Source organism: Tursiops truncatus, chromosome 3, assembly GCF_011762595.2.
Source record: "Tursiops truncatus isolate mTurTru1 chromosome 3, mTurTru1.mat.Y, whole genome shotgun sequence".
Taxonomy (NCBI): domain Eukaryota; kingdom Metazoa; phylum Chordata; class Mammalia; order Artiodactyla; family Delphinidae; genus Tursiops; species Tursiops truncatus.
In genome coordinates this window covers 77,489,310-77,502,108 of record NC_047036.1, presented here as the reverse complement: position 1 = coordinate 77,502,108, position 12,799 = coordinate 77,489,310, and positions in this window count along the sequence as shown.

Sequence of the window (12,799 nt, the reverse complement as noted above, 5' to 3'; positions counted from 1 at the left end):
AGAATGACCAGTCCAGGAGGTCCAGCACCCAAATAACAGATACAAGTCCCAGAAAGAGAGGATAAGGAATATTGATGGCAAGAAAATGAGTTTCCAGATTGTCCTTCAGATTTCCTGACACACGAGTTTTCAGATTGAAAGATACACTAAATGTCCAGTACAATGGATGAAAATAGATCTGCACTGAGGTACTTCACTGTGAAATTTCAGAACACTGGGATAATTTTAAAAAGAAAATGTTAGACCTCCAGCAATAAAAAAAACAAACAACAGGAATCATAATAACTTTGAACTTCTCAACAAAACATTTGGCAGTAGTATGAAATTAGAGTAATATTTAAAATATTCCAAGGAAAACATTTTTCCAACATGAAATTATACATCCAATTAAATTCTTAGTTAAATGTGAGGGTAAATTGAAGGCATTTGCAGACACGTACTACACATTTTCACAATCGTATTTTTAAAAGTACTCTATAAACACAAGGGAAAATACCAAGAAGGCAAAAGAGACAGAATCCAAGAAATTGGCTCTAACTCAAGAGGGTGGTGAAGAGAATCCCTGATGATGATGAAAGTGTACAAGATACACCAGGCATGAAGAGAAGAATCCTGTCCAGACAGGCCAGGCAGCTCTGGGAGAATATCCCCAGGAAGATGAGATGGACAGATTAGTTGATGCATCTGAGCATAACGAGAGGAGATTTAGACAAATGGGTGAGAATTTAGAGATGAATTGGTGATAAACACATAAAACACTAAGCAAAGAACACACCTGGCAAAGTGTATAAGAAGGGAAAAGTAATCATAGTAGACAATATGCCTCATGGGTGAAAAGACTTTACACAGTCTAATCATGTAAACACTGAATATGTGTTTAAACAAGATTGTGATATAACTGTATGAAGAGACAAAAGTTACTGCGTATGGCTGGAGTGCAAATGTGGTTAAAGAAAACTAGGTGCTTTTAGGCTAGATAATGCTTAAAATGGAAAAAAAATCAAGAAAGCAGAAAATAAGGTAATATAGAGATGTGGAAATAAAATGAAGATAAAATACTGAAAGCTAAGAAAGCAGAAAGTGTTGTTTTGGAGGAACTGGAAATGGAACAGACTATGGAGGGCAGAGGACTCCTCATTCCATAATGAGTCCAGCAGAAGTAGTTGATCTAATTACGTGTATAACTTTATACAAATAAAATGCCAAATCTTTTTAAAGGTACTATTTTTCTTCACCATTTATCAAGGAGTCTAGGTCTAGGGAATGGTTGCATTTTTAAATGGCATATGAATCAATTAAGCAGCAAACAGAAATGTTTTTGAGGGTCTCTGCTGGCCTACCTTTTTTGATCAGTGATATGATCTTTGTGTCCTTGTGTCTTCTTAGACCAGATTCCTTCCTCATGTGAACATGACAACCTGGGCAAGCTCTAGATATTTCGAGTTTCTGGGTTGATCTTTCCAAAGGGACTAAACGCACTAAGAGCTTTGAGAATTTAAGCACTGTTAGAAACACATCCAAATATTCACAGCTTGTTCTGATCTGAAAAGGCAGCATATATGTAAAGATATCATAGTCAATTGAGGGCAGGGAAACTGTTTCCAAGTACAGTGCTTGGTATTTGGTGAAAGCGTAATAAACATACGTAGAATGAATGAAATACAGCAAATTCTTTTGGGACGGCTGACAGGATGGGCTGCATATGCCAGAGTAAATCTTTGGCTACTTTCTATCACTTCTTTAAATCCAGCAAGGCAAGGACTCAGATGAAGTTATAAGCCCAAGGGACATAATTAGAAACATTTTATGCACAAATTTCCTGTTCCATTTGGAATTAAACCTAGGCCTTTAAGATTAATAGCCCCGGGCTTCCCTGGTGGTGCAGTGGTTAAGAGTCCACCTGCCAATGCAGGGGACATGGGTTTGAGCCCTGGTCTGGGAAGATCCCACATGCTTTGGAGCAACTAAGCCTGTGCACCACAACTACTGAACCTGCGCTCTAGAGCCCGCGAGCCACAACTACTGAACCCACGTGCCACAACTACTGAAGCCTGCGTGCCTGGTGCCCACGCTCCGCGACAACGAGAAGACCGCGCACCGCAACGAAGAGTAGCCCCCGCTCACCACAGCTAGAGAAAGCCTACACGTACCAACAAAGACCCAACACAGCCCAAAATAAATAAATTAATTAATTAATTAAAAAAAAAGATTAATAGCCCCCACACCTGTTAATACACTGTCTGTAACACACCCAGCGCCACAATAGTAGAGCAATAGTTTTCAAAATGATGTTCTTTATATAGGGGCAGTCCTATCCCATGAAAATACTCCAGACAGATGCCCTGAGTTGCTTCCTGGTCCCTCCTCTCCACTCAGCCAGGAGGGCCCTGCTTTTATCTTTTTTTACAGATGAGAGTTCCATCCAACAGGACATCTCTACCGCTTAAAACGAAACCACTGATGTAGACATGTGCTGTTCTAGCAGAGCAGCCGTTCTACTTCTTGTTGTATATTTTCTGGAGAGACTGGAACAGATATGTGGTCATACTACACGATGGACAGCATGTGAGCCAATTTAATTAGAATCTCAAAGAACAGGGCCCCTCGGCTGACATCTGGGTTTTATATACATGTGCACGTGTATGTGCACACACACACCTCATTAGGCACCCAATGGGTAAAATACATCTTTATTTATCTGTAAATAAATGTAGTGTCTATCATAAATTCACATTTCTGTCTAAAAGCAGAAAATGTGATCAAATTTTCCCAAGTGGATAGTAAAATTATTGCTCAGCTATTCTAATTTCAAACTCAGACAATTTTAAGGTTCTGCCTTTCTCTATTTTCTCCCCTGAACGATATTTAAATTCTGAAGAGGGCTTGGCAGGGGTGTGCATGTGTGTGTGTGCATGTGTGTGTGGTCAGTAGGCATTCTTTATTCTCTGCTGGCATCAGCTGCTATTTAAATTGTCTTGCCTACCCTTTGGAAATAGGCCCTCATGCTCCTTAGTTCTGTTACTGCCTGAGGTCCTAACACGGGTTCAAGCTTCTTAGAGTCCACTGGTGTTCTCAGCCACTTCCAAGACCCCTTGGGGCTGCACACTTTCAGCTGTCACCATATTACTGGAAGCCTGAAAGAAACTCAGAGAGGTATCTCATGCTTTCTCATGCCTTAACTTTTTAATTTTATTCCTCTCTTGCCACTGTCCTATGAAACACATACACAAGGCTCTGCCACCCTGAATTCTCAAATGGGAATCAGGCATTACTCCACTCTGTCCAGGTCTGTTATTTAGCCAACATGCACCAGAATGATCAGTTGGTTTGATTGTGTATCTTTTCTAATTGGCCAATCTTTGTGCTATGTTAAATACTTAGAATGATGACTATACTCTCAAATCTCCGAAATGATAGAAGGCTCAGTCACTTCTCTCTCTTAGATGTTGTTCTGATGGGGACAGGAGCTGAAGTCTCATGCCCATATTCCACTGTTGCTTTTTCTTCAAGGTAACTTTTTCCCCAAGTCTAGATAACCTTTCTCTGGTCTCCAGGATGGGGCACTCTGACTCCTTCTGTATTCTCTTCCCATTCTATTGTTTATAGCACAAACTTTATGCTCAGTTTCCTTTGGGGCTTGGCCTCTTGCAGCTCAAAAGAAACTGGAATATCTATACCCTTGACTTTATAGATTACTTTCTTTGCAGTGAGGTTGAAATTTTATTTTTAGACATTCAAAAGCTGAGCACTGACTGCTTATTTTCTTTTTGTATTCTTGGTATAAAACCCCACATCTTCTCTGAAGCAGTGCTTGCTACTGACTGAATAGGAGAGGATGTTGGACCCTGGCTAACATCTCAAAATTTTATCCTGCCACACCCGTAAAAGTGATGGGCCTACCCAGTCCTTTCTTTTTTCAAACATGGAAGAAGGCCAAGAAATTAGAGAGAAGCAACTGGCCATGGTATCCTTCAAAGTCATGGTAATGGTAGAGTACTTTGTGATGTAACCCAGGGTTATGAGTAAATGGTTCTTATACCATAATAAAGAGTCAAGTTAACAACAGAAGGACGGGTTTCTTATGCAGACTCAATGAAGGGTTCCAGTAGGGAGGTAATCCTAGGAGTTCTGTGATGTTCTTTTGGACACAAAATTATTTTGCAATTCCAAATAGAATCCCAGCACCCCTTACTCCCCACCCCAATTTCACATAGAACAATGAGAACTGGGTTCATCTTTTCTCAGAACCCAGCATGTTTCTTTTCATTTTACAGAAATTGAATCATATATTATAAACTTTGCTTATTAACTCTACAAAAGAGGCTGTGACCAGGCCTACTTATGGACAGCCACTGAATACACATGAGTGGAAGACTCTCACAGTGCAGGTGTAGAACAAAGTAAATCATCAAAGTGTGTCATAATAAGAATCTCTGGGCCTAGAACCTGGACATAGCCAGGTAGCACGATTGCTAAGTATTACCTTACATGGTAGAATAAATTATTTCTGGGGATTGAAATGGCCTGGAAAGCATACAAGGAGGTAAGCCTGACCACTGTGTGCCCTGGGCCTCTCAGACTTGTCAGATTTCTCACCTGCTCAAGCTGCTGACCATTGCTTTATCCCTGGGGGAAGAAGAGGAACACCAGAGGCTATTCTTGGTCAGAGGCATCCTTGTCAATATTGTTCTCATACCCTTTTGACACCGGATACAGCTTGTGAATAGAATTCACTGGTGCCTATGAGTTCTATTTCTGTCATTTTTGAACCCAGTTACAGTCTTCTCAAATCTGGGCCAAAGACACTGTGACCTTGGGCAAATTGCTTAGTCGATCTAAGCCTCAGTTTCCTCATCTATAAAATGGATAATAAAGATAGTTTCCTTATAACATTTTTTTTGTGTGAAATTACATGAAAAAAATTCATTAGGGTCCTTAGCAAAGGGTGAGGACAGAGAAAGTACTTTGTTAGCTACTATTATTAATGTTATTAATCTGTCATTTTCCACATGGAAATTGATACATTTCTATGTCAATAACTATTCATTGGCATAATTTTTTAATGATTAGATAATCTTCCATTTTATGAGAGTCCTACGGTTTATTAACTAGTCAAATATTGGGGGTCATTTAGATTGTGTTTGTTTGGCTATTATCCTTTCAGGTAAAGTTAGCTGATTAAATGCATGTGTCTACATGCACTCCCTCCCCAAACCCCTCCAAAACTACAGGGAAGGGATTTTTTTAAGGCATAAACTCATTGTAATGAGAACAGGAGTGGAAGCGATAGCAATAAAATTATGGAAGCAGAAAAGCAAATACTTTGGCAGACCCAAGAAAATTGAATCTTAAGCCAGCGGCAGGGAAAACTAAGAACTAACCCTTTCTACATCTCAGAATTCCCCTAAGGCTTGGGAATTCATGGCACCAAATGGCTCTGGAAGCTGAGATGTAAAGAGATGCTAAAATAAAATGGATTACTCTAAAGCCTGCTTCTGAAGCAACTATACCCCCAGATCCCCTTATCACTACCAGGAATCCACTCTTTTGCCACCCCAGCCAAAGACTAAAGGTTTCTTCCCTACAGAGAGTAAAACAGGGATTTATCAGGACACAAGCACAACTAAAGGTGGAGTTTTCCTATGGAACTACGTGAGGCATAATGGATGCTGAGTTCCCCAGGGCTCTTTTCCCTCTGCAGCCACCCTCTCTCCCTCCAGTCTGGGGGATGGAGGTTGGTGTCTTCTCTGTGGCACCTGACCAACCCAAGAGGAAAGACTTAAAAGACTCCGGCATCAGTTTTCTCACCTCGACTATCTGCTAGACCGCCCTATAGCAAAGTTCTCACTTGTCAGTCCCCTTTGAAAGGATCACAACTTCCAACCATCCTTTCCTTGCCTCACTCTTAAACAAGGTCTGGCAATCAAGGATTGTCAGATATCTGAGGAATGCCTTTGCTTTGACAGAGCAGAAACAGAAAAAAACAAAAACCAAAAAAACTTAGTGGCTGCACAGGGGGAGGAAACTTCAAAAAAGCAAAAAACTGGCAGGAATATTCTCAAAGATACGAGGACATTTTGCAACGATGAGAGAAAAACAAGGACAAATAAAAAGGAACATTCCTAAAACAAAAAGGATCTCTTGGAAATTAACAATATGATGGCAAAAATGAAAATGAAGAACTCAGTGGAAGAGCTGGAATATAAGAAAAATTTTCCAGAAATAGTAAAAAAAAAAAAAAAAAACGACTGTAAATGAGAAAGAAAAGATTTTTCTTTTATCTATTACACACAATGATTTGGTGGAAATCTTTGAAAGAAAGATTTTAAATTATATAAGCCAGCAGATTTTGCAGCATGAGATAAAATCAGAAAAGAATTCAACTTCTAAAAGGTCCTTAAACTTTAAAATATAGAAAACAGGATAAGTTTATTCCCAAGTGCCAGAACATTTAGGCAGACAGCAAGTACTAGAACTTTATTAGTGATCTTTCTAAATAAAACAAATTTTATGCCTAGCACCTACAAAGTGAAAAATCTGTTACACGAGGCATATTGGCAAATCACGATCTCAATGCACCTATTTTCAATGAGAGCTGAAAAGGCCTAAGCCGAAATTGAAGACCAGTGTAAAAAAATAGTCTCTTTACATAAATCTCTCCAGCTAATCTTCACAAGCTCCAGAAAGGGTGAGGGGGGGTGAATGAACTCTCAACTCCTTCTGGCTACTTCTATGACTACTCTGATTCAGCCATGAGAAATGACTGACCAGCAGACTTAACTTGCTTTTTACCTTCATTCTTCACATTGCTAAGATTCACTTGGAATGTCCTTGAAGTTGCATATGTTATTAGGTGATAAGAGTATTTTGACAAGGTCAAGTACACCCTAGCAAAATGAAATGGAGAATTCAGGCAGTTAAGAAGTCCTAAACCTAATATTTCACTTTCCCTAAAATATGCAGGAATTGAGACTAAAACGTTCTTAAAATTCTCTGCTTTATTTTACTTCTAATCTTAATCCGTACCTATGCCTTACAGAGGAAGGCAGAGAGCTGCAGTTGTCAAGTAAATCTGATCTGTGTGTATTAATAACCACCCTGTGATGCTCAGTAGAGTTCCTTCCTAGCATGCTCTGGGACACACTAATTCAATCATAATCTCTGGGTGTGGGTCCATGGCATCAGTATTGTTTAAAAGCTACCTAAATGACCCAAATGTGCAGCAAGAACTGACAACCACTGATAATCACATCTATAATTTGGGCTAAAAACACTTTGAAACTCATGCTTTGGATTAGCTATTTATATTTCTTTAAAAGTTGGTAAGCGCTAAATATCTTCTTTCTTTGAAGTGGTACAGATATAGTATCCAAATAGGTGACCATACTTTGTTCGATTAAGTGGTTTATAGTTGGCACTTGGCTCTGTTTTCTGGTTTCTCAGCAATAAGGTTCAATAAGGTGGGAGTTGGGATGGGGAGAGAGGACCAAGAACATATTTCTTGGAAGGCCTGGCTGATTTGAAGCAAAAAATCAATATAAGTAAGATTCCTATTGGATTGTATGGATAATAATCCTATACCTAGTTATGCATCTTAATAGGAAAGACTTTAAGGGCATTAAAGACTTTCAGGGCATTAAATTTGGTTCTAACGTTAATAAGCTCTGGAAACAAACATGGGCTATTTTACTCTTTGTGACAGGGCCAGAGCCCAGCAGCCATGTGAGAGCAAAATGATCACTTCAACTAAATAATTGTCTTCCTAATTGGCTCCAGGGAAGTTATATACATATATTTTTTCCCTTTGAGTAATTACTCTGTATTTTTCCCCCAGGTTCAGTGGCATTTTCTCTAAAGAGATGATAATATAGCTAGCTTAACAGTGGAAAATAACCTCAGGAAGTCTGTTTGAAAGGCTAAAAAAAAGAAGAAAGAAATGAGAAGATAGAGAAGACAAGGGGATGAAGAGGATGATGGTCACAGTGACAAAAACAAAAAAGGAACAGAAGAAAGAGAAGCAGGAGAAGTAACAGCAGAGTAGGAGTCAACACTGGTTAAGGGCCTTTCAGAGTTTCTTACGACCTCCAAGGGTATTTGTTAAAGTTTGCAGATGCCTACACCCCACACTATCCAAGAATCAGAATGGGAGGAGGGATGCTTAGCAATTTGCATTTTAAACAAGCACCCCAGGTGAGCTTTATGTACAATAAACAGTTTGAAAATTACTGGCCTAAAATATGCCTGGTACTAATGCCAGGGATGCCGTCCAATTTAACTCATTTATTTTGCGAGCTCCCAGTCTTGCAAAAGCAACAAAGGGTAATAATATTTTAAGATAATATAAACCTAGGGACATAGTGTTTCCAGGATTACTCTCAAACCATGGTCAGTTCTCTTTGATTCAAGGCCAAGAAAATGACCAGAGAGGACAGACCAGAAGTCATGACAGGTAGCCTTTACTGAGCACTTACCATGCTGCCCCAAGCCCTGTTCTAAGCGATTTACATGACTGAGAACCTTCAGTTCTTATAAAGAGTAGTCAGTATTATTTCCCCTACTGCACAGATGAGGAAGCTGAAGTTTCAGTTTAAGTAAGAGGACTCATATCCTCAACTGCTCAAACTATTAAACATCAAAATATTCCATGCAAAGGAAGATAGAAGTACTGCAGGCCTGCGTTCTCATTTTAGCTCTACCAGATTAATTATGCAAACTCTGGTGGCCTCACCTGCCTATGACTTAGGTTACTTGTCTGTAAAATGGGATTGGTGGTATTGGTGTAGTGAGAAGCTAGTAGATGTTAACTCTTTATCAAGAGTATAAGGTACCATACCATGTCAGTTATCATTATACTCCTGTAATCATGGTACACGTGGGCCAGATCTAAATCCTCCCACATGAAGTTAGAAAATAGAAATGAAGTAATTTTGTTACTATTCAATCACACAGGTAGAATCATAGGTTGGTTCTAATAGCAGGAGGACAAGGTGGAGGGGTGAAGTAAAGTTTTTAAAAAGGTGCCCTTTTGACTGTTTTCTCTGTGTGCCTCAAACTCTGACCACTACTCCTGATACTGACTGTAGAATACACTGGCTCAAGCTTTCACACAATATTTTTTTTTTTTTTTTTTTTTTTTTTTGCCGTACACGGGCCTCTCACTGTTGTGGCCTCTCCCGTTGCAGAGCACAGGCTCCGGACGCGCAGGCTCAGTGGCCATGGCTCACGGGCCCAGCTGCTCCGTGGCATGTGGGATCTTCCCGGACCGGGGCACGAGCCCGTGTCCCCTGCATCGGCAGGCGGACTCTCAACCACTGCGCCTCCAGGGAAGCCCCACATAATACATTTTCATCATACTTAACATATCAAGTCAACATAGTACCTCATTTTTTTTAAAGTGCCATTTTTAGAGACTGTGTTTAGAGGAGTAACTTTCTAGTTCTTCCCAATACCCTTAACTCAGTGACTGTTTATTCTCCACCATGAAATCAAACGCCAAGTGCTCAAAGAGGAAGGAGCTGGTACCCAAAGTCAAATGTGTGATGTCAGCTGCATGAGCCCAAGGTAAATTACTTCACTCTTCTCCATCTCAATGGAGTAGAGTTAATCAAATCTGTCTTGCTCCTCTCAACAGGATTATGGGAAAAAACTACTGAGAATATGCAAGACTATGATAGAAAGAGAGAAAAGAGGGAGGGAAGCACACTGGAAAACAGTTGAGTAGGAACAGAAGAGAGAGTGATGTGTGAATTGGGTGCCAGAGCCAGGCAGGTTTAAACACTGCAATCACACAACCAGTGTGCTTCCACAGCCCCACAACCTCCTCCGCATTGAAAAGACACTTCTCTAGCAAACTGTGGTATAGCCAATGTGCTCTTTTCTCAATAAAAATAACTATCATTTACTTGCACTAGGTATATTATATACCTGCATCAGGTAAGTTACTATTATAGACCTTTTTACAAATGAAGAAACTAAAGCACAGAAGGGTCAGAAACATGTCCAAACATCACCAGCTAATAAGTGGCAGAACTGGGATTCAAACCCAGGCAGTCTGCTTCAGAGCCTGTTCTTACCTCTGTGCTTATTACTTTTCAAAACAGTGTCCATGTAGAGTTTGGGGCCAGTCTGTCAAATGGTGTCAGTTTTCCAGTCAACTCTCAACTAACCTTGCAAATAAAATTAAAGGCCATGCTTCTGCTTGGTCTAATGATAGAGTACCAGGAAGGAGAAAAGGAGAAAATGGATCACCAGCCACGACACACCACAAAACACTTTCTCATGCCCATTTTTCCCCAGCTTTCCCAGTGCCAAACTCCACATTTCCCCATGCGTAGGTGTGACCCCACCCTAGAATCCTGATTAACCTGGACTGGAGAGTCAGAAAACCATGAGCATCCTTGAATTGACCCCTTCACCTTGCTAACATACCTTCCACCTCCATCCCCACCAACACACCCACTCACAAGTCCATCTCTTCCCCAAGTTCATGGGCTGGGAATGAACTCTTGCCACCTATTAGTTTCTTCCTGGGATGTAACAACCCAGACCTGGCCAATTACATGTTTTCTTAAGCTACTGGACCTGCTGTCCTTTGCCTCTTTCTTCTTGTGAGTAAAGAGCTGTGGCTGCCGTGTAGCCAGTTCTGGACAATACAGGAAAGAGTCTTCAGGAGGCTCCAGGGAAAAGGTTGCAGACACAAATACTCAGAGGAGATAGGCAGATACCATAGCTGAACGAGTAAGTCAGGCATAAGAGAAAGTTGTCTTTAAAAACTTAATACCTTCTGCTGTGCTTTGTTTTCCCACTCTCAATACAGTTAAGGATACCTGAACTCTATCATAAGAAGACAAAAGCGGGGGTAAACATAATGGCAGAAATTGACACTTTGTCTCAGTGTCTGAGAATGGTGGGAATTCAGACCCATATTTTCTAGTTTTTAAAAGAAGCCAGAAAACCCTATTTGCATTAGACATCTCCTGAGCTTGAGCGTCAGAAACCAGTTCAGAATTTTAAAGTAATGTGCTATGGACCGATTCTGCTTTCACAGGTTTGCTTTCTCTTTCCAGTCAGAGAGCAGTGGTCAAAGAGGCCCAGGAGAGCAGCTGAGAACTGAGTCATCTGTGCCATCCCCCAGCATCAGCTTTAGGATTGGTCATCCTCAGTGAGGGATAAACAACAATGGACTGAACCTAACTTTTCCTTTGCTTCTCATGTCCCTCCAGTGAATGCTGGAATTAATCTGTTTATTGTTTAAACAAATGTAATCCAGGAAGGATTGCACTGAAGCTGCTGTAAACAGGTGAGGAAAAGCAGGCCTCAAACAATTGTCTCTAATTGTGGTTCTAAGAGTGGGCCAACCCTGATCTCAGACATGACAAGCAAGAAATACAATCAGTAAGGCTGAAAAGCAATCTCCTGGAACGTGGAAAAATAAATAATGAGGATCATAAGTACAAGTGTCCATGGAAGTGAAATTATTTTTATTTTCTTTTATTTTCTCAACAATTATTTTTGCATGGAAATAGTCTTTCTCAAATAGTAACTTTATAGTGGAGGATAACATGGCCAATGCCACTTTACTCAAGTGATCAGAGATCTCATCACTAGTAATTAGACATATGGATGTCCGTACCTCCTGATACCAGGAATGAAAATGACATAACATCACTTCCTACTAAAAAATGCATAATTCCAATCTAATCATGAGAAAATTTGAAGAAGTTCTGTAGAATAGTTAATAGTATTGTATCAATGTTAATGTCTTGGTTTAGCTAATTGTACTATAGATACATAAGGTGGGAAAGCTGAGTGAAGGGTACATAAGAGTTCTATGTACTGTTTTTGTAACCTTTTGTAAATCTAAACTTTCAAGATGAAAAGTTAGAAAAGATATTATCTTGTTTTTATAACCTTACCCCTAAGTCTTCTTTAAACAATTTTTAAGGATTTAAATTTATCACATGCTATATTTATATTATTTTGTCTAAATTAACTAATTCAACATTGATATTTGCTTTTAAATGTTAAATGATGCTTAAATGCATCAAACACAGGACACATAATATGCAGAATGGGAAAATATGAATTGTCAATGACTATTCTTTACTTGCTTTCTGCCTACTGAAGGGCATGGTGATTGCTTATGTTTCTAAACACTTTTTCTCCTTTTATTATGGGAACTTCCTTTTGTTTCTAAACACTTTTTCTTCCTTTATTATAGGGACCTCCACTTCACCCTTCCTTTGGGGAATTGCTCTTTCCTTACTGAAAACACTGAAATAATGATGCGGCTACAAGTCGTAGTAAAGCTAATACCCTCCTCCCACTTTCAAATACAACGTTGGCCACATGGCCTACGTCTGGTCTATCACAACACTAAAACTTCCTGGCCACAGTGATTGGCCCAGGGCGAACATATCACCCAAACCTACCTAGCACCCAGAGTTTTGTTCTGGGATTTTCATGTTGAGGATGGAAAGGAGGTCCTCTTTTTCTCCTTGGATTATGAACTGGAAAGCTGTGATCCCAGAAGTACCAACAGTTGTATACTTTACCCTTTGGAAAAGCCTGAGAAACGAGAGCTAAGAAGATGTAGAAGCTGAGAAGTGAGGAGAGAGGGGGTGGGGAGGGCACTCGATAATGCTGTTTAAGTCTCTGATTCCAGTCTCCTGGGCCAGTTCTATCTTTCTTTTTTCAAGCTTTAATAACATAAGCCAATGTATTTCCTTTTTCTTCTTTAAGCTAGTTTTAGTTAGGATACAGCTCTTTGTCTTTTGAAACCAAAATAATTTTGATTCAT